Source organism: Alligator mississippiensis, chromosome 5 (assembly GCF_030867095.1).
Source record: "Alligator mississippiensis isolate rAllMis1 chromosome 5, rAllMis1, whole genome shotgun sequence".
Classification (NCBI taxonomy): Eukaryota; Metazoa; Chordata; order Crocodylia; family Alligatoridae; genus Alligator; species Alligator mississippiensis.
In genome coordinates, this window is record NC_081828.1 from 208,794,170 (window position 1) to 208,814,602 (window position 20,433).

General features: G+C 45.4%; 1 protein-coding gene across 1 annotated transcript in view; it reads right to left on the reverse strand.

The window, feature by feature from the left end:
* LOC102565252 (sodium channel protein type 5 subunit alpha) overlaps positions 1-20,433 on the reverse strand; it is a 309,008-nt gene that overhangs the window by 257,494 nt on the left and 31,081 nt on the right. The gene's annotated exons all lie outside the window — the stretch shown is intronic.

Sequence of the window (20,433 nt, forward strand, 5' to 3'; positions counted from 1 at the left end):
CTCTGCCCTAAGTCTGTATAATATCTTTTTAATAAGTCAGTTGTCTCGTAGGGAGGGGAGGGGGCCACCTCTTACATGTGTGTCAGTGACCGAAGCAGCTGCATATTTCCTCCTGAATACCATCATGTTCCTCCTCAGCTCTGGCACCTCAGTCTGTATTTGGACCCCTTAATAAAAGAGGAGCAATTTTCCAAGGTGCCGAGCAACAAAAACTTCAAATTCAGTTCTTCTGAAAATCGAGCAACTTCTGTTTAGATATTCAATTGAACTGTCAGGACCCAGCACCAAACATCTTGGCATGAGCGTGCTTCCCTGTCAATGCTCCCAAGTCTGGCCATAATGGAGAGCAAGTGGTGTGGGGAGATCTTGTATTTATTTTAACATCTAGAAATGAATTGTGAATGCAAAACCCACAACCGAAGAGCAATGACCTCATTAATCGGCCCATAAAAATGCACAATGAGCTGTTAAAAGGAATTAAAGACTACATTTACCTTTAGAAAACTGGGGTGACAATGATCCCTGTGCCAGCAGGCTGCAGAAGGCCTATCCTCCACTTAAGTCTCACTGAAGTCCTGTTTTGAAGGCGTATGAGGGACATAAGGGATCATGCACAAGAGGCCCTTTGCACAAGAGTTTTTGCCGGCAAGGATAATCATCACTGTCCAAGGTGCATCAATTAAGTACATGCTAAGCAAAAGACAAATATGTTTTTTGCCCCTGCAGTGTTAAAATCATTCTCAGCAAATTCATATCCAATCCAATGATGGACAAACTTGACACAGGTTTTGAGGTGGGCAGTACCATTGCATTGGTTACATTTCTTTGTTCAGGCAGAAGGATTTTTCTATGCTTTCAAATAGCATTTGTCTACTTCCAGTGGACATGTCCACATAGTTTGCTTCTATTAAGCTCTGTGATGACAGCATTTTTGTTAGCAAGCGAAGCTTTAACTGGCCCCTGTATGACAACCAGTGTATTTAATGACTCAATTTATCCGAGTGAAGTACTCTTTCAAACAGCGGTTGTTTTTCCTGTTTTGAGCTCGCTCAAAGATGAATTATTAGATTGTCATCGATCACAGCATATCACGTGGCAATAGCTTGCACGGTCCTGTATGTTGTTATGGGTGGCTGGATTGGCCAGCCCCTGGCCCCACATGGTTCGACCCTGGCTTGCTGCATGCAGTACATATTAAGCTTAAAAAAATGACACAGCGAGTATAACCAGAGAGCCTTTAATCACTGTGAGCCAGCTGATCAAACTGGCTGGCAAGAGAAGTGCACAGGGCTACACATCTGAAGTGTGATTGAACAATCGCATCTTTTAAATCTTTGTTACCCATTGAATAACTATAGAAACCAATCAGATTATGACTGCATAAAAAAACGAGTCACTAGTTACCACCTAGATGCCCATGCACGTGTACCCTATTTCACTGCTTTGGTATGTGTACCAGTTACTTGACCCCTTACTGCTCCCTGGAGGATGTATTATTTGAATTACCATCTTCCAGGTAGAGTCTGCAAGGGCTTTGAAACTCCTTGCTCATTATATTTCTGGCAGGCCCACTGAGCCTAGCACTGTCTTCCAGGAAGAGAGAGGGAAGGGGAAAATGTGGACACTGAGACCTCATTAAACTAAGGAGACTGCGGGCTTAAGGGGGAGGGAGGCCTGTTAGGAGTGGAGACCTTGTTGAGTCAAACCTTTGCTGGAGCCTTCGAAAGACAGTGTCAGAGAGCCTCTGCTCTGCCCAACTTGTACCACAGCTTCACATGTCAGCCTCCGAACAAGTGGAGGTAAAATAAACTAGGCAAAATTTCTTATACTCTGTGCGCTTCTTTATTTATACCTTGCTTTTGTTCTCTCAACTTCTTTCCCTCTTTATAGCACCTTCCTCATGAACAACAGGAAATTACAAACCTTTCAGAAGAGAAATGCATTTTCTTGCACTTTCATTGTTCGGTGACTCAGCACCACAGCCGCACACAAATGCCATGTTATTTCCTAAACTTGCCATCATCACGAGGAGGGGGCCAGGCGAATCTTCTTTTCTGCATACAGTGAAACCTATCTTAAGCGATCAGCAAAGGAAACAACACAAATCAGTGACTAAGTACAGATCGCCTAGTACAGATGGGGCGCTGCTATAATGGCTGGAGCGCGGGCAGCCGAGTTCAGAGGTTAGGACTAAAGCTAGGAGGTATGACTCTGAAGATAAGGCAGAGTCAGGAGCTAGAGTCCAGAAGCTAACTAGATCTGGAGTGGGCTTAGGACGACAGCCTGAGATTTCTGTTGATCAACCTGGGGGCAAATCCACACCCTGTCCAGCTGCTCCTACCTACATGCCCCCACAATATGCCAGTGAGGCTGCTCTGAGGTCACCTCTGGATATAAAGTCACTGGAAAGCACACTGGAACCTTAGGTCTTAAGATCATCCACAAAGGAAGAAGCCTTGCCAGAATATTTCCAGGTTTGGACATGTCAGTGGGAGCTAGCAGGATAGAGGGATGCTCTTGAGAAGATCCTGATTGAGGTAAGCTGCCAACATGTGCTAAGTTACTGAAGAAGCTGAATTAAATCTGGGGACTATTGTTCCCTCAATAAAGCACTTGGGCTGGCAATACCCATGGATGCAGACATCCATTTGGGAAGATTTGCCAATCGGGGGATTCCTATCTGTAGGGGGAAGAAGGCCAAAGGGCCAGGGCTGCAAATGATTATGGAAGACAACAAATAACAAAACAACAAAGGGAACTTGGCTAAAAGGTTCAAAACCAGGTAAACGGAGTGCCTGATAGCTCCCACCAGCCCTTCTCAGTGTTGAAGGAGCTGGTGGGCACCATGCAAAGGAACTGTGTCCAGAGCTGAGAAGAAAGGAGAGACCAGAAACAGGTCACACAATTTCAGAACATCTTCCCGTAAGGCTTCTTCGTACGAGGGGCACCCACCATGGGATCGCTTGCAGGGCTCTAGCTTCCATCCTTATGCAGTTAGGTGATGGGAACCCCAAAAGGACATCTTGGGGGGATACTTAAGCAGTCTTCTAAAACAGAAGTCATCCTGAGCCTCATGATCCTGTGAGCAGGGTCTCAATCCATCTGTTCAAATGCATCTCAATTTTACAATCTTTGCATTCTCCTTTGCCCGAGAAAGGGTGTGAGAGCCCCAAAGCTTGCAAATAAAGATATTTTTTTTTGCAATTATCTAGTTGTTTTAGTAAAAGATATCGACTCTACCACAGTGACTGCTTTGGCTTTTTAGACTGACATGGCTACAACCATTATCCCTCTCAAGAGCCTGTGCAGAACAGAGAGAAAAGTAGTTCTGCCCTGAAATAACTAATTCAGAATAGCTTAGGGAAGGTAGGGCATCCTCAAACCCACCACGTGAAGGATCTTCAAACCTTGAAAAAAATTTACCATGTGCAGGGGAAAATGTTCTTTCTTTTGACTTGGCTCTAGGTAGTTGCAGAGATCTTTAAGAATCAGTGTAGAGGCCCATGATGATGGGTAGAAGGTGGCACAGATTTCAGACACCAAATTCTACCCATCTTCTTCCTGCACCTACTTTCATTTAAGCTTACGTTTGGAGAAGTCAGAAGAGAGGAATACATTCAGAGTGAAGTTCAAGTGGGCTGGATTCTCTGCAGACTTTTATTTCCTTTCCCCTGGGTGAAATGGATTCTGAATGCTACCAGCTCAGGATTACCCACTCATGCGTGTTATAGTGGCACTGGCACTCACACAGCACAAGTAGCAATGGCTACATAAGGAGTTTAATCCTCCTCTGGCGAATATCAGGAGTTTCTCTGTTGAAGCAACATCAGTATGAGACTGAAGAGAGCGGAGAATCAAGCCCAACAGCCCAAGTGTGTTGTGGGTCCAAGCTCAGAGGTGGGGGGAAGTGACTGTAGGCCATCTATGCAGAAGAAGACTGAAGGCCAACTGTGTAGAAGAACTTCTTGATGCCTTGCAAGAAATTCAGGGTTAAGGCAAGAGTTTCCCTGCATCAAAGCCTTCCACCCTTTCACTGTGTTTTCCATACTGCTCAGCTAGCTGCACATAGATACGCAGTGACTCCTTCTTCAGCGGTGTACTTTACAGATGTAATGAGTGAATCTATGAAAAGTCTGCTGCCAACATGCATCATTCAGGTTTTAATGGGTCATTACTTGGTCACATCAAAATCAGTTTTCACCCGAACACTCAAAGGCCTTCACTTCAGTGAGGGCTATTACCAGATCTTACTGAAATGTTCAACTCCAAGCCATTCTGGCAGCATAAGTGTTCAAAACAATAAAGTTACAAGGATGATATTATAAAGGTATAAAAGGGAAGGTAGTTTTGTTTTGGGGGGGGGTTACAGTCAGTCTCCTAAAACTAAAAAAAAAAATGGCTAAACCATTTTTGTGCAAACCTCTTTTGAAAAAAAAGATCAGTTTTAAACAGAGATCAGGACTAAAATGCCAGTTAAGACAGAAGGTTAAAGGAAGTTAGAAGTTACTAACAAATATAGTGGTTAGGACAGACATTGCTATGCAATCAGTTAAAGCAACTGTTGCTGTTTCTTTAATAATCCCTTATCAAGATTTATATTTGTCTTTGCTTTCCCAATGTTAGTCAAACCTATTATATCTCAACTATGCTACATTTTATATAAATATTCTTCAAAGTATCAGGGAAATGGAGAATATGATTTAACAGGCCTCTTCCATGCCTACATTCTTTTAATCTATGAATGAAACACACTTCTACAAACAGTCTGGATAAATCTGTTTTTAGAAAGCATGCGACTTAAAAAGGGAAATCATCAATGTCTGAATCACAGAGGAAAAATAATTTTGGTTTTCGGGGGGGGTGTATTGACATAGTATTATAGCTCTTCTGCTTCACACTTTCACTATAATACTCCAGATATTTCTGCTACCATCAGGCACATTTCTGAAGGGCGATGCTTCAAAGAGCATTGCAACGCGCTGTTGCAGTGGTATTGCCGGGAAGATGTCACTCCTCGCTCCTCCTTAAATACAGACCACGTCAGCTTGTTCTGATAAGACTGGTTTGATCATATAAACAAAGTCACAGTCCTGTGACAACTATTTCCTACAGGATAGTAGTGACAGGAGACAGCTAAGAAAATACTGCCAACATTAATGACAATCTTATTCAGATAGATCAGCAGTGATCTACTCCTGGCCTACGGAGCGAATCTGGCCCGCAAGGCCATGTCATCCGGCCAGTGGGGCTCCCCATAGGCCTGAAAATTTGGCAGCAGGGGAGCACTGACAACATTAATTGCTGCTCCCCTGCTGCCAAATTTCTAGATGCATGGGCAACCCTACAGATACGTGGAAGAGCAGAATTTTTCAGAGCGTTTATTGTATTAAACATGGCTCTGTGTGCTAGATTATGCCAGCAAATGGGGCCATACCAGCACGGCACCACATGGGGCCAGGCTGGCCTGAGCTGGGCCAGGGATTACCTGTATCCTGCGTGTGGGGCCCGATTCCACATGCTGACCCCTCCCGGGATCTGGCCCAGACTGGCCCTACACCGCTCTTCTAGTCTGCAGGGCCAAAAGATTTGGTGCCACTAAACCAGGTCAGTACTCCCTGGGCATCTTGTTCCTTCATCTTCTTTCCTCCTTCCTGAAGATGCTTAGGGTCTTTTTCTCAACAGGGTTATGGTCACCCCAAGTTGAGAACCAGCACAAGGCCCATGAGTCACTTAAACCCTGCATGTATCCTGAAAACACTGTGCTGAACCTTTCACTGGCTGCATATTGAGGGGTTACTTTCACCCTAAAGGCCTACTTGAGCAGGGGTATAATTAGGGACACTCAGACCCCTCATCTTACAGACCTACATGAGCTCCCGTAACTCAAGTTGGATGCCCAGGAGTGAGCACCTGCTGAAGGAGAGAAGCAAATGACTTGCCCTTGGAGTCAAGGGGGAACAAACAATTGTAATACCTTCCCATAAGTTGCTCCTTGGGTAGCGCAGCACAGCACAGCACAGCAGAGTGCTGCTACCCTCGGCTCTGATCTGGAGCCGTAAATGAGAGCCAAGGTGATCTCTAGAAGGTGTTAGCTGATCAGGAAACCAGGGCTCATGTCCTGCCATAGTTTCCCTCTGTGACCTTGGAGAAGTCATTTAGCTTCTCTGTATCAGCATTCGCCACCTGTCAAACAAAGGCAAATGTATTTCCCTCTCTTCACAGGGGTATTGGGAAGATAAGTATGTTAAAGACTTTTAGACACTCCAAAAATCACACTTGTGGGAGCCATGATAGTAGCTAAGATCAGTCAAATGAGAGCAGAAAGGGTCACAGGTGAAGGAGCAGGGACATGGGGCCGTGCTCATACAATGACCCCTTAGGGTGCTTACACAATTTGCATATTGTATCCTGACAGGTGTAGCTGGGGGGAAGTGGAGGTTTGGCAGCCTCCTTGGAAACTGCTGGAGCGCCCCTGCTTGCCGGCCGGAGCCAATACAGGCAGGCTTGATCCCCCTCGACCCAACGGGAGAATGTCTGTTGGGTCGGGGGAGAGGACACTAACTCACGGTGCTTAGCCCCATGGAATTTAATGGGCCACTCACACTGTAAGACACTACTAAGGATGTACAAGTCTCTGGCCCTCACCAGGCCGATGCATTCCCATTGGAATTATATTAGATCAAACTTAGAAAGAACTGAGCACACAATATTACAGGACTGCCTATGGTTGTGCGGGGGCAATGGATGTTTAGCTCTAAATATAGGCCTTGCATTTCAAACCACCCTGGTGACAAAAATAATCAGTGAAGATAGAATAATTTAATACTGCACAGCACATTTGTTTTGCTTTTTCTCCTTGATGCAGTCTCTCTGGCTTTTTCTTTTGGCCCACAGAGTACTGCTCTCCTACCTCCAGAGGTGCAAAGCACGTAGGAATAATGGGAAAGGGAAATGTAGAATCTGATGGACTTATTTGCTTGGATGGCATTGGCATTGATTTGCAAACCCATCAGCATAAAGTTACCAATATACACATGAAACTAGTAACTAAAAAGAAACCAAGATAGTGTGGAGTGACATAAAGTTTTTACTCCCAGGAATTTGGGATGGTCACATACGGTGCATGCACACATGCATGCAATGCAGTGTTGGGTCCTTTTAAAAGCACCCGGCGCTGCATTGCATGCCTTTGTATAAATGGCAAAACGCAGGTCAGCACTGAGAAAATGGCAGCAGTGTGCTTTCAAATCAAATCACATAAAAAGTGTTTTAGTTTCAAAGTGCACTGCCGCCATTGTTTTTAGTGCAGACGCGCATTTTGTCATGTATACAAATGCATGCAATGCAGCGCTGAACGTGTCAGCTCACGTACTCCACAGACTCAATTAATCAAGTCTGCTCCGATAAGCCGGATTTCCAGCGCATCGGAGCAGATAAACGTATGTGTATAAATGTCCATAAAGTAAAATTAAGAATAATAATCGTTAGCATCATTATCAACAGGTCTTAGAATCCACAGGAGTCACAGTGAAGCTTAAATCTTCATATTTGTTCAGTGCTGTGAATTGCTAAGATGGAGGTGCCTTTTGACATTTTGTGTAGACTGAATAATTTCTGTTGGTGCTGCCATGTATGCTTAGAAAGTAAATTAAATCCGAATAAGAGAGGTGAAGGGTGAAACAGGCCTGGAAATTTCACAGAATGGAGTCATTACTTCTGCATAAGTTGATAATTTAGTCAGGATCGCCAAAGATGATTTAACTTAGTGCATACTCCTAGCACACATTATCAGCCATGTCTCCAGCTGAGGTAAATCAGCCTAATTCTACTGATTTCAATGAAGCCACATCAATTTATAACAGACGAGGATGTGGTCTATTGTAACTGAGGACATACAGGAGAGAATGCTTTAAATTGCACGCACGCACACACGCACACTCTTTAGATGAATTAAAAATCAGAAAGCATGCCATCGGTGACTTCATTTTAATTTACTCTGGGTAAAAGTTCCCCAATTCATGGTAAGCTGTACTTATTTTACAAGTGCAGCACTAACAGCAACTGGAAGCTGTCAACACTGCACTTTCAGCACAACTGTCCAAAGAAAACAAGGCTACTAACAATTTTGGTAGTAGTATTTGGGGGGGTGAACACCTTCCAGTAATGGAATTAATATCACCAATTCATTTCTCATAGCCCATGGAACAGTCAACAGATGGTAATGACGTGCTGTCGCTGCTGTCCTGTGTCATATCCAAACCAATGACCTACAGATGAAAGGTTTTGTATCCTGTTACCAATCTCTGGAGCCGTATAGCCCTACATATCAATCCTCGTGCGCAGAGGAAACAAACTCAACAAACTCTGGGGTCGCTGAACCTCTCCCATAAAATCTTATTGAAATGACTGCAATTTTGTGATTCTAAGATCATTTAGACAACAGGCCTTATCAAAGCAATTGGCCACAATAACACTGTCATGGAAACAGTGCTGAGGCATGGTTCCTTTCATTGCATGCCTCACTAGGCAATCCAGCTTATTGTAAAACATCACATAATGCAGTAATGTGATACTCCTGTCCTCAAACCAAATGTGTTTGTTTTCAATGTGTAGTACAGAAAAGAAAAACTAGTTATATCCATGTCAAGGAAAAGCAGTAGCAAAATGAAACCTCAGAATTACTGACCCACACACCCTTTGTCAGCTTCCACTGCCTCCACTGTATCTGCTTGTAAATCCAGTTTAATAAATTTTGCTGGCATCTACTGTACTAGCATCCTTGCATTCTGACATTACCATTGACTTATCGATAAGATAAAGTCTTCTGAAAACTAACATGAGCTAAAAGGAAATGAATTCAGAGGATTTCATCCCAATACTGAAGTAGTATTTGCAGATGATAAATGTTATCCCTAGAATTAAGTGCTGGCACTGAGTAACTCTTCTCATATGATAAAATGCTTCATATATTTTAGCAGGCTAAAAATATGCTGCTTTCTTTGCAGGTGCTGTTATTTCCAATTATGCTGAAAAGGAATTATACAAATAAGCCAGAGGGGAACAGCACTGCACAGTTCCTGATATACATCTGTATAGTTTTTCCAAATAATAAGATTCCCTGCAGCCCAACAGATTTTTGTGTCTCCTTTGATTAATCAGGGAAAGGCTTCAGAGTGTACTTGCTATAAACTATTCAGCCTTTAGATTCAGGGCTAAGAGTCCTCTTTCCCCACGTAAAAACCAGTAGAGCTACACCAGCATGCAAACTTTTGTAAAAGAATGGATCACGGGACACTCAAAAGTTATTCAGCCCAGAAGATGGGTGACATCTTGCAAACAGGAATTATCCCCAAGATATCATAATAGCACCATTTAGTGCCAAATTCTACATGACACACACAAGGGAGTGAACACCCACATAATTAAATATGCCAGATTTGGCACAACATATGCATATGTTCTTTCAAAGAAATATTTGAACAAATTCAGGGAGTTTTGAAACAACGATGAAACATGCCTCATAACTCCCGAGTGATGGTTACCACTGATAACTTAATCATAGCTGTATCTGCCAACAGCTCAGAGCCTCATTCTGTATAGCCATAGTTGGGTCTTTATTTTGTGGAGGTAGACTGGGGTAGGGAACTATGGTACCTGCTACATCCACCACAGCTTGCAGGTAGAAACTCATCTGCTTCATTGCAGATTAGATGTTTCACACATTGGAAGAAATGATTGACTTACAGAAACAACCATCAGAAGCTCATAGCGACATCCTGGGTTGTCTGGGATTCAGGGTGCAGGATCAGGGCCGCTATCAATTAGGACAAATAAAGCAAAGAACTGAATTCCAAACCCGTGTTCGACTGAAACTTGACAAAATAAAATAAACCCCATTTCACTTGAGACATGCAGAGACTGAACTGAAGTGGAAGAGTTGAGGAGGACACAAGACTTAAGAGGAGGGGAAAGCATGGAGAGGCAGGCCTCTAACTTGCACAGAGAAAGCAGAGAAGCACTGGATGTCTCCTCCCCAGCTCCAACAGGCCACCAGGACTCTGCCAGGCCGTACCAGATACCTACCAGATCACCTGAAACTGCAGAAGGTAGTTGGCTTCATGATGATGACCAACCACTTCCCTTGTCTCCCCCTGCACCTGTGTCTCATTGTCCAGCTTTACTCTGGACTACCAATCTCCAGCTCACTTGAGTTGATGGAAATCTTCCCTTGAATTTGCATGAGCTTTAGGTCAAAGAATAAAAGATGGAATCATTTTATTTCTGTCATTCCCTTGGGATTTATATATATACTTTATTTCACAAGTTCATTGCATCTGCATGCAAATGCTGTGATGGAACCTGGTGCTGAATGACAAGCTATTGAATCTGAATTACATAACACCATAACCTATTATGCAAATGAGGTAGCTGAAGATAAGGAGGTGGGATGGGGAGGATAATAAATAGTTTTATTTCCCTTATTTTCAATTATTTTTCAATAAATACCAGCCAGCTCCCAGCCCCCTGCAGCAACCTCCCCTTCTTCCAGCCCCATTGCTGTGCTCTGTGGATAGCCTGGTTGATTTAAAGCTTTACTTCTATTTAAATTGAATCAATGCTGAAAGGGCACCTGAGCTCATGGGGAGCAGCAGTATTCAAAGGAGTGAAGGAAAGGCACAGGGAGCCTTGGAAACATTTCCATTTTCAAAAGTAACTTTGGGATTTAGGATCCCAAGAGTGCAAACCCTATTGCAGAGCATTGCTTAATTGTGCTTATGGGACTAATGATCAATAAGTAAGAGAGCAAGAGCAAGTAATGTATCACACAGGCTGCCAAGGAGAAACGTTTGATGATGATCCCACTACATGATGTATAGCGGTGGTTTCGGAACAGTTCAAAACTCTTAAAAAATACACTGACAGATTGTCTAAGTCACAACTTCAGTTCCCTGAGATGACTGGATGCCATTGAGGGTGGAGGGCCTGGCCAGGCCTGGCGGGTGGGGGAAGGGAGGAAGATAGACGGGGTGAGGGGAATTGCACCAGATGCAGCAGTGGGAGAGAGTGCCTGCAAAGGCATGCACTGCAGTGGTGGGGGAGGGAATTGCACCTGCATGCCCACAGGTATGGCACTGCCAGGGGGTGCACAATACAGTGGTGGAGGGAGCAATGACAGGTGTCCAGTGAAGCGGTGGGCAGGGGGGGAGGTGTCTGTGAGGAGCAGTGTGAAGGGAAAATCTGTATGGTGTATAGTAGCCCCTGACTTGCCTAGTGCTCTCTGCATGGTGTCTGGCCCCTGCTGGTGTCCCGTCTGGGGGCTTAGACTTTGGGCAGCCCTGACTTAAGAGGATCCATTGCGCTGCTCTAATTCACACTGCCTAAGTGTGGCGGGGGACCACCCTGGGGCCAGGCCTCACATCAGTCTGCCTGCCTGTCTAGGGCAGTCTGCTCTGACTCGCCTGCCATGACTTGATGTAAGTTGATATAAGAAGCAGGGGGCTGCCCATTCACTGCTCCGATGCCAGAGGGCACTATCCATGGCTCCTTACCTTCCCTACATCGTGGCCCATGCCTCACAGATAGCATCCAGTTTATCATAGAGCTCTGGCATGAAGCCAGGCCAAACTCAGTCCACTGTTGGGCCTCTCACACGCTACCCCATTCAGAGTCACACTCATACCGCCCGCCTCTCACTGGGGCCTCTTCCACTCTGCACTCTCTTACTGGGCCTCCTGCATGCTGCCCCTCACTGGGCCACACCCAACCTGCCCTGCACCCTTGAGCAACCACGTAGGTTTATCAGGCTTAACTACTCCCATTCCTTGACTGGCCCTGGCATTGCCTCTTGGGTCCTCCATGACCCTCATCTGGATGATGACCAGCCAATTCACCGAACACTGAGCTGACTCTGCCCCTACCCCACACCGGGCAACTTTACACACCTATATATTTCAAAGGGGTTGGCCTGTGTGCTGCTCTTCAGGCCATCTCTTCAGCCCTACCCTTAACGCACAGGCCTTCAGGCTGCTACTGAGCACCCTACTCTGTGTGGGCCACACCTGCTCTACTACCCACTCTCTGGGGCTACTCTTCGGCTGCCTCCTACTCTGGGGCTTCCAGAGTCTTACACCCCTGTGGGGCTCAGGTACCTGAAGGCATGCCTGGCTCCTGACACTCATAATTACCCACTGAAGAGTGGGAGCTAGGGTTATGAGGTACCCCTACTTGCCTTTCACCAGGGAGGTAACTGGCCCGGCATTTCTTGGGGACTGTCCTGCCATGTACAGTCCCACCAGGCTGCCCTTCCCTATCAGGGTGCAATTTCAAGTCATGCCCAGGACCAGGAGCCTTCTGCCTCCCCATAGCTCCTCCCTTACCTCCAAGGTGTTCCAAGCAGCAGCTCAGCCAGATGATGACTCCACGTCTGCTGGCAGCAAAACTGCTGTGCCAGCCCTATGGATTTGAACCTAAAATGGCCCCTCATCAGGGCTGGCCTGCACCTGCCGGCTGCCTGCTCCCATCCCTTAAGGTGGCAGGCACCAAACGTGTACTTCCGCACTAAGGAATAGCCCCCAAGAAGCCATTATACCAACTAACATCTGGTAAAGCAAAACATTGACTCCTATGACTGGGGCACTAGATGAGATAGAAATGGCTACAACATATGTAGGTTATTGGCAAAAGTTTGAAATAACAAAAAATTATAACTGAAAATTAATATAAAATAATGGCCAACCACACCCAAATTTCAATTTGGAAATGCTGCTGTGCAAAGTCATGAGAATAGTAGTTTTGGTAAGTCATGCTGCTCTGTAGGCAAGTAGGGTACATCCCAGGATGCACCATGGTCTCATTTGGAAAGGGCAGGAAGTGCATCATTGGAGTTCCTAACTATAGTGTATCCTAAGAGATGTAGGCCACATAGGCAACCTGACTCCTAGAAGAGAAGGGGGAAAGGAGCCAACTGCAGTATAACTCTTACATGTTCCAGGGCAACAGCCAAATAATGAAAAAAATAGGTTTTGAATTGTGTGTGTGTATTTATATAATTTTAAACTTATGAGGTTCCCTATTTTTGGCGATATATATTAGATTTATATATCTATATGATGGTATTTCACAGAAAGCAACTGCTTTCCCAGAAACATTTTTGGATATATATATATATAGATTTATATGTAGCTATACATATCTATACATCTATATCCACAATTGTTCTGGGAAAGCAGCTGTTTTCTCTGAAAAACCATCAGTTAGTTAGAAACCCAATTTTCTATCACAAACCAGTTCAATCTGACATTTCAGGTCAATCCTGTTATGCAGGACAATGACACCTGTTTTAAAGCCCCTTTGCCCTGCCGAGAGGGCCACATAAAGAAGACTGGCATGCCCTGTGGGATATGTGGCTGTGTTATGGCTTATGCAGTGGACAACAACAAAGTTTTTATTCTTCTGATGTTCAGCTGAACAAGGCAATGGCCTGTCTTCGTAGCAGCCATCAGCCACGCGCCAGTAAAAGGGAAATGGGAAAGTCTAATGCACGACTGACTTCTGCAACAGCCAGCCAATGGATAAAACTATTTTAAAACATTAATTATGTATCTTCAGCTTCAATGTATTGCCTAGATCTAAATAAGCCGGTAAGGGACTTATTGTTCCTAGAAATATGACTGCTAAGAGTCTGACAGTTTCAACACCACAACAGGCAGGCATTTTAAGACAGAAATTTTATAAAGTCTTTCACACAGTAGGTGAGAGAAGCAATCAAGAACTATATTATTCTGCTGCCTGAATTAGTTTTCCTTTTAATTATAATTTTGGGACAGTGAATTTAATGCCTGAGGTTCAGGAGCACCACATGATGCAGTGCAGCAGCTTTTGTGCCACCGCTGTACCATCCCAAACCTGAAACGGATGGAACTTAGGAGGTCACTGGGATTCGGCTGGGGCAGCCCAGCCGAGGGAGGGATGAAATATTGGTTAGGGGTATCCACGAGCCAGTCAGAGCTTACAGGAACTTTCCAAATACTCTGTGAAGACACCACCATCCCAATTTGCAGCCATCCTCCTGTCTCAACCTGGGACTCAGCCTCCTGCGAGTAGTTCTGACAGGACATCGTGGCTCTCAGAACCAGGACAAACAGTCCCACAGAACTGCAACAAGTCCTACAGACATGGCCGGGAGCCTTCTCATTTTAGGCAGGAGCTCCTTGTGTACATCCCCCTCAGGGTCTTTGGTTTGCACCTAGTGAACAACGCACCTACAAACTAAATGGGAGGGTTTCCACTGATGTCAACTAGACATCCCCAGTATCCCAAGGAAAGGGGGAAGACAGGACTTGGCGGAGCGGGAGCCAAGAGGTCACCGAAGTGATAATAGGGAGCAACCATAAAGAAACTCCTTTATATTTGCACATGCCTCATGGAGCAGATGAAGGGGAGAGTCATGCTGGAAAGGTCCTCATCTTAACATGCTTGAGTCCTCTGTGCCACCTTGCTCGCAGGGAATATGGACAGGGAAGAGGATGCAATGAGGCCAACAAGAAAGCTACATAGTTCACATTGAAGATGGGGGAGGGAGGAAGGAACGAAGGAGCAAAGCCCATGCCGGATGGGAAGAGGAGTTGGGGAGAATGTCAAAGAGCCTGCCAGAGAGAGATGAGGGATAATCTACTGGCTTCAGCAGGACCAGGATTTCAATCAGCATCTCTGTTCTGCAGCCTGGTGTTGGCTGGTTCCTTCCTGAGGGGTTCATTCAATCCCTCGCTCTCAGGATGAAGCAAGAAGGGACATAGGTGCCATTAGACAGGGCTGACCAGCTACACTACAGGCATCAGAAACAACTGCAAGCAGCAGTGCTGATGCACAGCTGCCAAGTGGATCCTGAGATAGGAAACATTGCCTGGTTACCTATCAGTCTGACATCTAAAATCAAAGGCTTAATTCCTTTAGGTTATTGCTTGTATTAATATACCAATACCTATAGATACACATGTATCACACACATAACACAAAGAGGGTCCCTGCCCCAAAGAGCTTACACACCAAATGAACAGCAAGACAGTCCAGTTCTGCTGCTCTTGCAGGACAGCACTGGTGGAAGGAGGCAGGAAGGACACTTAGCCGACCCCAGAGTCTAGCTTGAATATTCGTGCAATGACCTGGCATAGGGCAGGACCAAACCTGCAAGTGAAAGCCCCCTAAAGGACACAACCAGCAAGATCCCGTGATCTTAGTATTATTCTGGGTTAGCACTGATGGCAAATTCTCTGCTGAAATGTTTTTTCAACGAAATGTTGCTGTTTCTACTCTAACCCGCATGCCCTCGAAGAAGCTGATACAGCTGGACTCTAGTGGCACTTCAGTGATGAACAGGAATGACAGGTTACATGCTTTACACTTCCCCTTCCTCTGCAGGTCAGGAGCTTGGCCTGATTGCATCTCTCAGGATCAACCACTTGCTCCGCTCTGGGTGAGGAGAAAGGGGGTCAGACAAGGTGCAGCAGAGAAGGTGCCTGACTGCAAGACATCCTCAGGAATATAGTTTAGCCCACATCTTGACATGCAGACGTGAATGGAAAAGCAAGGCACTTGAACTACAAACTCTCTAAATGGCTGGGGTGCCTCCCAGATTTCAATGCTTTGGGTTTCAGATGAAATAGTTGGGTTTTCACTATTTCCCTGAAAAGTAAGAACTTGCACGAAGAACGATTTTTATGACCAGCTTTACCTTAAACTTATGTAAAAGTAAAGGATGCAACTCACTGTAGCTACTATCTGTAGGCATTTTGCTTCTCAATAGATCAAGTCAATGGGTCACCAGTAGGTTGAAAAGGAGTCCTTTATTTTGGCATCCTGAAAGAAATAGTCACTGATGACAGCCCAGAGCTTGGCAACACCAAATGCCAGGATGTTGGAATAGCAATAATATGATTTCAATTCCTTCCTTCCTTCCTCCCTCCTCCACTCTCAAAGAAACGAACTGGCAGAGACAGTTGTACAGATTGGGAAGAGATTTCATACAACAACAAACCCCCCCTTGCTAATAAGACAATCTTGCATCAGTCATCCAGGCAGGGAGAGTGTCAATCCTGAAAGGTCGGGACACTGAAAATCACTACTGATCCTCTCATTTCTACAACTTATTTTTCTACGTGGATCTAAACTGAATACAAAAATTCAAATTAAAGTTTTAATAGGGAAACGTGCTTAAGAGGTATACCTCTTACTCACTGCCCGTTTGATAAAAACACCCTGTTTTAATTCTCAGCTGCCTGTTCTTCCAAAGCAGAAGACTATTTGGTCCGACCTCACTATGTGTCCGGTATCGCAGCAGAGCGAGTGCCTGACACCAGCTACCAAAATGTACCTCTCCGTCCCCTCCGATTAACCCGAGCCCAGGAATGCTGGCGTCAAAATCATTTTTCTAGCCATCTAGACATTCCTCTTTGCATCTCTCAAGTGACTCCCACTTTTCTGTAGTGTTCAATATAAATTACTTGCCTTCACCTCTCAGGATACGGGTCAAGATGGACCTATGGTCTGATCCAGAAAATGTTCTTAAGGTCAATCTAACTCCTCCTTCACCTGGTCTGGGATGCCAGCACCTCCCTGATTTCTTCTCCTGATTCCCCTCGCCCTTGGGAGGAGCTCCCAGCAAATACCCATCTTTCTTTTTTGGAAGGCATCACAGGAGAGATTTTTAAGAATAACTTGCCCACAGCTCAACCACCAGTGTGCTCAAATGGCTGCTTACTATGCTGTTTCCTTTTCCTCCCCATCTCTCGCTATCCATTTTTTTGTTTCTTGAATTAGATCATACCACGATAAACAAAGAAAAATGCTTCACTGAACCTATAGATATGCAGAATCGTAAGAATGTCTCCCTTTGTGATGCTGAAAATAAACTCAACTAAGAGATTATTCCTTTGTGAGGGTTAACCACAGTGTGAAGGCTCTGATGTTAAAAAAAAAAAAAAATCAGGACTTTTACAGTTATTTATTCACAAAAAAATTAATCTTAGGAATTTTTATTCTTCTTCTTCTTTTTTTTTTTTACAAAGGCACCATTAGCCTCCGTGGTGAAATTTTCTTCTGCTGCAAACAGGACAAACATCTTTAAATTCCTTTATACCAGCCAAGAATTTGGCTCTTCATTTTGTTTTTTGCCCCCCAAGTGTTCAGAAGGCCGTCAGAGAGGAGGGTGATAAGCACCCAAAAAAAAGGAAAGAAAGGGATACCATATAAATGTTACCTATCCTTCTTACAAGTAACACCTGAGAGCAGGGACAGCGCCGGGGGGGGAGGGGGGGGCATCTTGGAGGGACTGTGGCCACCCCAAATTTTGCCTTAGCCCCCCCCATAGTTACCCCTTCCAGTGCTGCCCCCTGGGCCGACATTGCCCACCCTGCTCCTGCCCGCAGTGGTGCGGCGCTCCCAGCCTGCAGGCCCCGTGTCCCACCTGTGTCTGCACAGCACCCCCTATTTTCTGTCTAGCTCACCTCAACCCCCCCACCAGGAAGAAGCTGGTGCTGCCCTTGCCTGAAAGGCAAAACATGTTTTTCTTCATGTTTTCAGTTTGTTTCGTGCTTTAGACAGCACTTTGCATGTAATTGGTTTCACAGTTTTCTCTGTATAGTCAGTTTGACCATTTTCCTTTGTGTGTGTGGGTGTTGCACACAGAAATAAGAGACTCGGGAACTTTTAAGAGATAAGAAAATGTGCTTGTAAAACCACAAAATTGCCATGAGGACTCAGAAATGGAGATGCTATTTAAAATTATTGTTCAAGGGAACAGAGTAGCCCACTGTATATTAGAACCTGTAGAAAATACTCTACCAAAACTATGTACGGGGGCACCTGGCTAGGAGTCAGGAGAGACAAACCTTTTTGAGCCATGGTCCTGCTTCCTGACCTTCAGCAAGTCACTTCATCTTGGGGAAAAAAGACCGCTTCGTACTCTGTGATTATTCAGCCCTAGAAAACCACCATTGGAGCCAGATCCCTGGCTGGAGCCGTTGCATTGTTAATGCAATATACACTAAAAAAGGATTTAACTTATTCTTTTCAAACAGGCTAATGTTCAAGTTGGTGAGCTGGATCCCTTTATATGGATATTGTTTTCCCCACTTGTCTCATTCTAGGGCAACAGACCACACTTTTCTGAGGATTTACCTCTGGATGGAGACCCCAAACCAGACACTTTTAAGTGGAATGAAAAAAAAATCATTCTGAACTTGGCATGAGTGAAATGAAGTCTCTCTCACACACAAAATAGGGATCTGCATCCTGAGCTATAGATTTTGTTAGCACAGCAGCTTCCAAACCTTCGCAGAGCCTGACAAATAAAAAACAAGAGAGGCAGACACTGAGACTCTGCCTAACCAGTCACATGAAAACATAAAGCACTTGGAGTCTGATTAATGAATAATGATGGTCTGTTATCCAGGAAACTGGGGAAAGCCAACTGCTTTTTGATCTCAGACCAACTGTTGGGTAAAAGTCTTCTGAAAAGCTCTCTCCAGCCTATGGGCCAGTCGCACGTTGTTGCTGGAACCTGGACCAGGCCAATGGGCTTTTATTAAAAAGCGTGACTGTTGTCCTACAGAAAAAATGTAAACCAAAAATCACCTTCTAGGTCAAATTCAGCCGTGGCAGGCCCAGTATGGGAGTGCTACTGGGTTCTCCCGCTGCTACTGGAATCTCTGCATCCAAAGTGGGAGAAGGAATAACAACGGCTCAGTGGGAAAAGGAGCAGCCTCATCACAGGGTTGATGGTACCTGCCTGCTTCCCCAAGTTAGTGTCTTTCAAGATAACCAGAAGGTGCAGGGTTATGAGGCTGGGCCCCTTCCTTCCCCACTCTGCAGCTCCAACACCTGTGGCTCCTGTGAAGCTCATGGAGTTTTCTGGTCCCCAAATCCCCTCCCGCATAGCAAATAGCCTCTTCCTAGTTTACAAGTGGTGCTAGAGGTTAAGGACTGTGGCTGGTCTTGCCCTGGTGCACAACTCAGGCAACTGCCCTCACACAGGGGACAGGTCATGTAGCTGAGTTGTGCAAGGTGATAAGAAAGCCCTGGCATGATGCACACCCTTGCCACCAGCTGGCACAGCTAAGCCAAGCACAGAGATGGGATCTTGCAGCACCTTCTGCTAAGGTGTCAGTGCTGTGGTGGCACCAGCACTCTCAGTGGGCCCCATAGGAGGTGTCCTGCCTGAGTTAGCTAATATTCCTCCCAGGACACTGGCTCCAGCACAGCCCTCTTCACGCTGCTCCAGCACAAGGGATGGCTTTGAGCCACAGTCCAGCTTTACAATGACTTGCCCAAGGCCAGAAGCCAACTCAGTGGCAGATTCAATTATGGAAGTCAGGAAATCCTGGCTTCCAACCCCCAGGTTTAATCCTTTAGACATTGGCTCCTCCCCAAGGGAAGAGAAAATTCATGCTCCCATTTATATTGACATTAAACCAAGAGGCCTAAAGAAAGCACCCCTTTGACTTAGCATTTCCCTTCTTGATGGAGGAGGCTCTCTGTGTTCTCCTGGTATAGCGTGAGCTCCAAAGGGGATTTTCAATTTAGGCACCTGAAGTCAATGGCAAGCAAGCGTCTAATTGTATTCAACTTCTCTGAAAATCCCTCCACCCCAATAAACAGCAGCAAGTGACCGGCAACTGTCATAGAGGCTTTCACTAATTAACTAAATCTGAACAACCTTAATTTTGGATAGGGTCCTGCTGGTTTACTGGCCTACGCGACACCTGACAGCTCAAGAGGGAGCTGCATTCCCTGAAGTTGTCTGCAAGGTCGTACAGTCACTCTGAGTACCCAGAGAGGAGCGGGGCTCCTCGCTGGAAAAGCAGAGGCACAGGTGCCAAGTCTGAACTGCTCCCAGGTGGACTTGACATTGTTCAGAGAGGAGAGCAGAAGTGGCTCTGTCCTGCCTCCGTGCTCTCTCCCCTTCCACGGTCTGGAGGCACAAGTCAGAGCCGTCCCGGGCTGCTGGAGCATCCGGCATGAGCAAACTCATGCACCGCATCCCCTCCTCCCAGTCTCCAAAGACACTCCCTGGCTACTTCAGCCTTATTTCAACATGGGCATTGGGCACCCATACATGAGCCGAGAGACTGCTCTAGTACTCTGTAATTACAGCGCATCAGAGCAGACTCGCTTAATTGAGTCTGCTGGAGCAGGGCAATCACTGTGCTCCAGCAGCCTCCAGCATCTCATGTATTAGCGTCCCTGCACTTAAAAACGGCAGCGGGGGCACTTTGTCTAAAGCTCGTTTGACGAACTTCAGATAAAGCACCCCTTGCCATCATTTTTAAGTGTGGAGACTGTGATACATAAGAGGCATTGGGTGCTTTAATTAGAGGAACTGTAGGAGCCACTCTAATTAAAGCACCTCCCCCCCAGCACATTGAGAGCTATTCCATT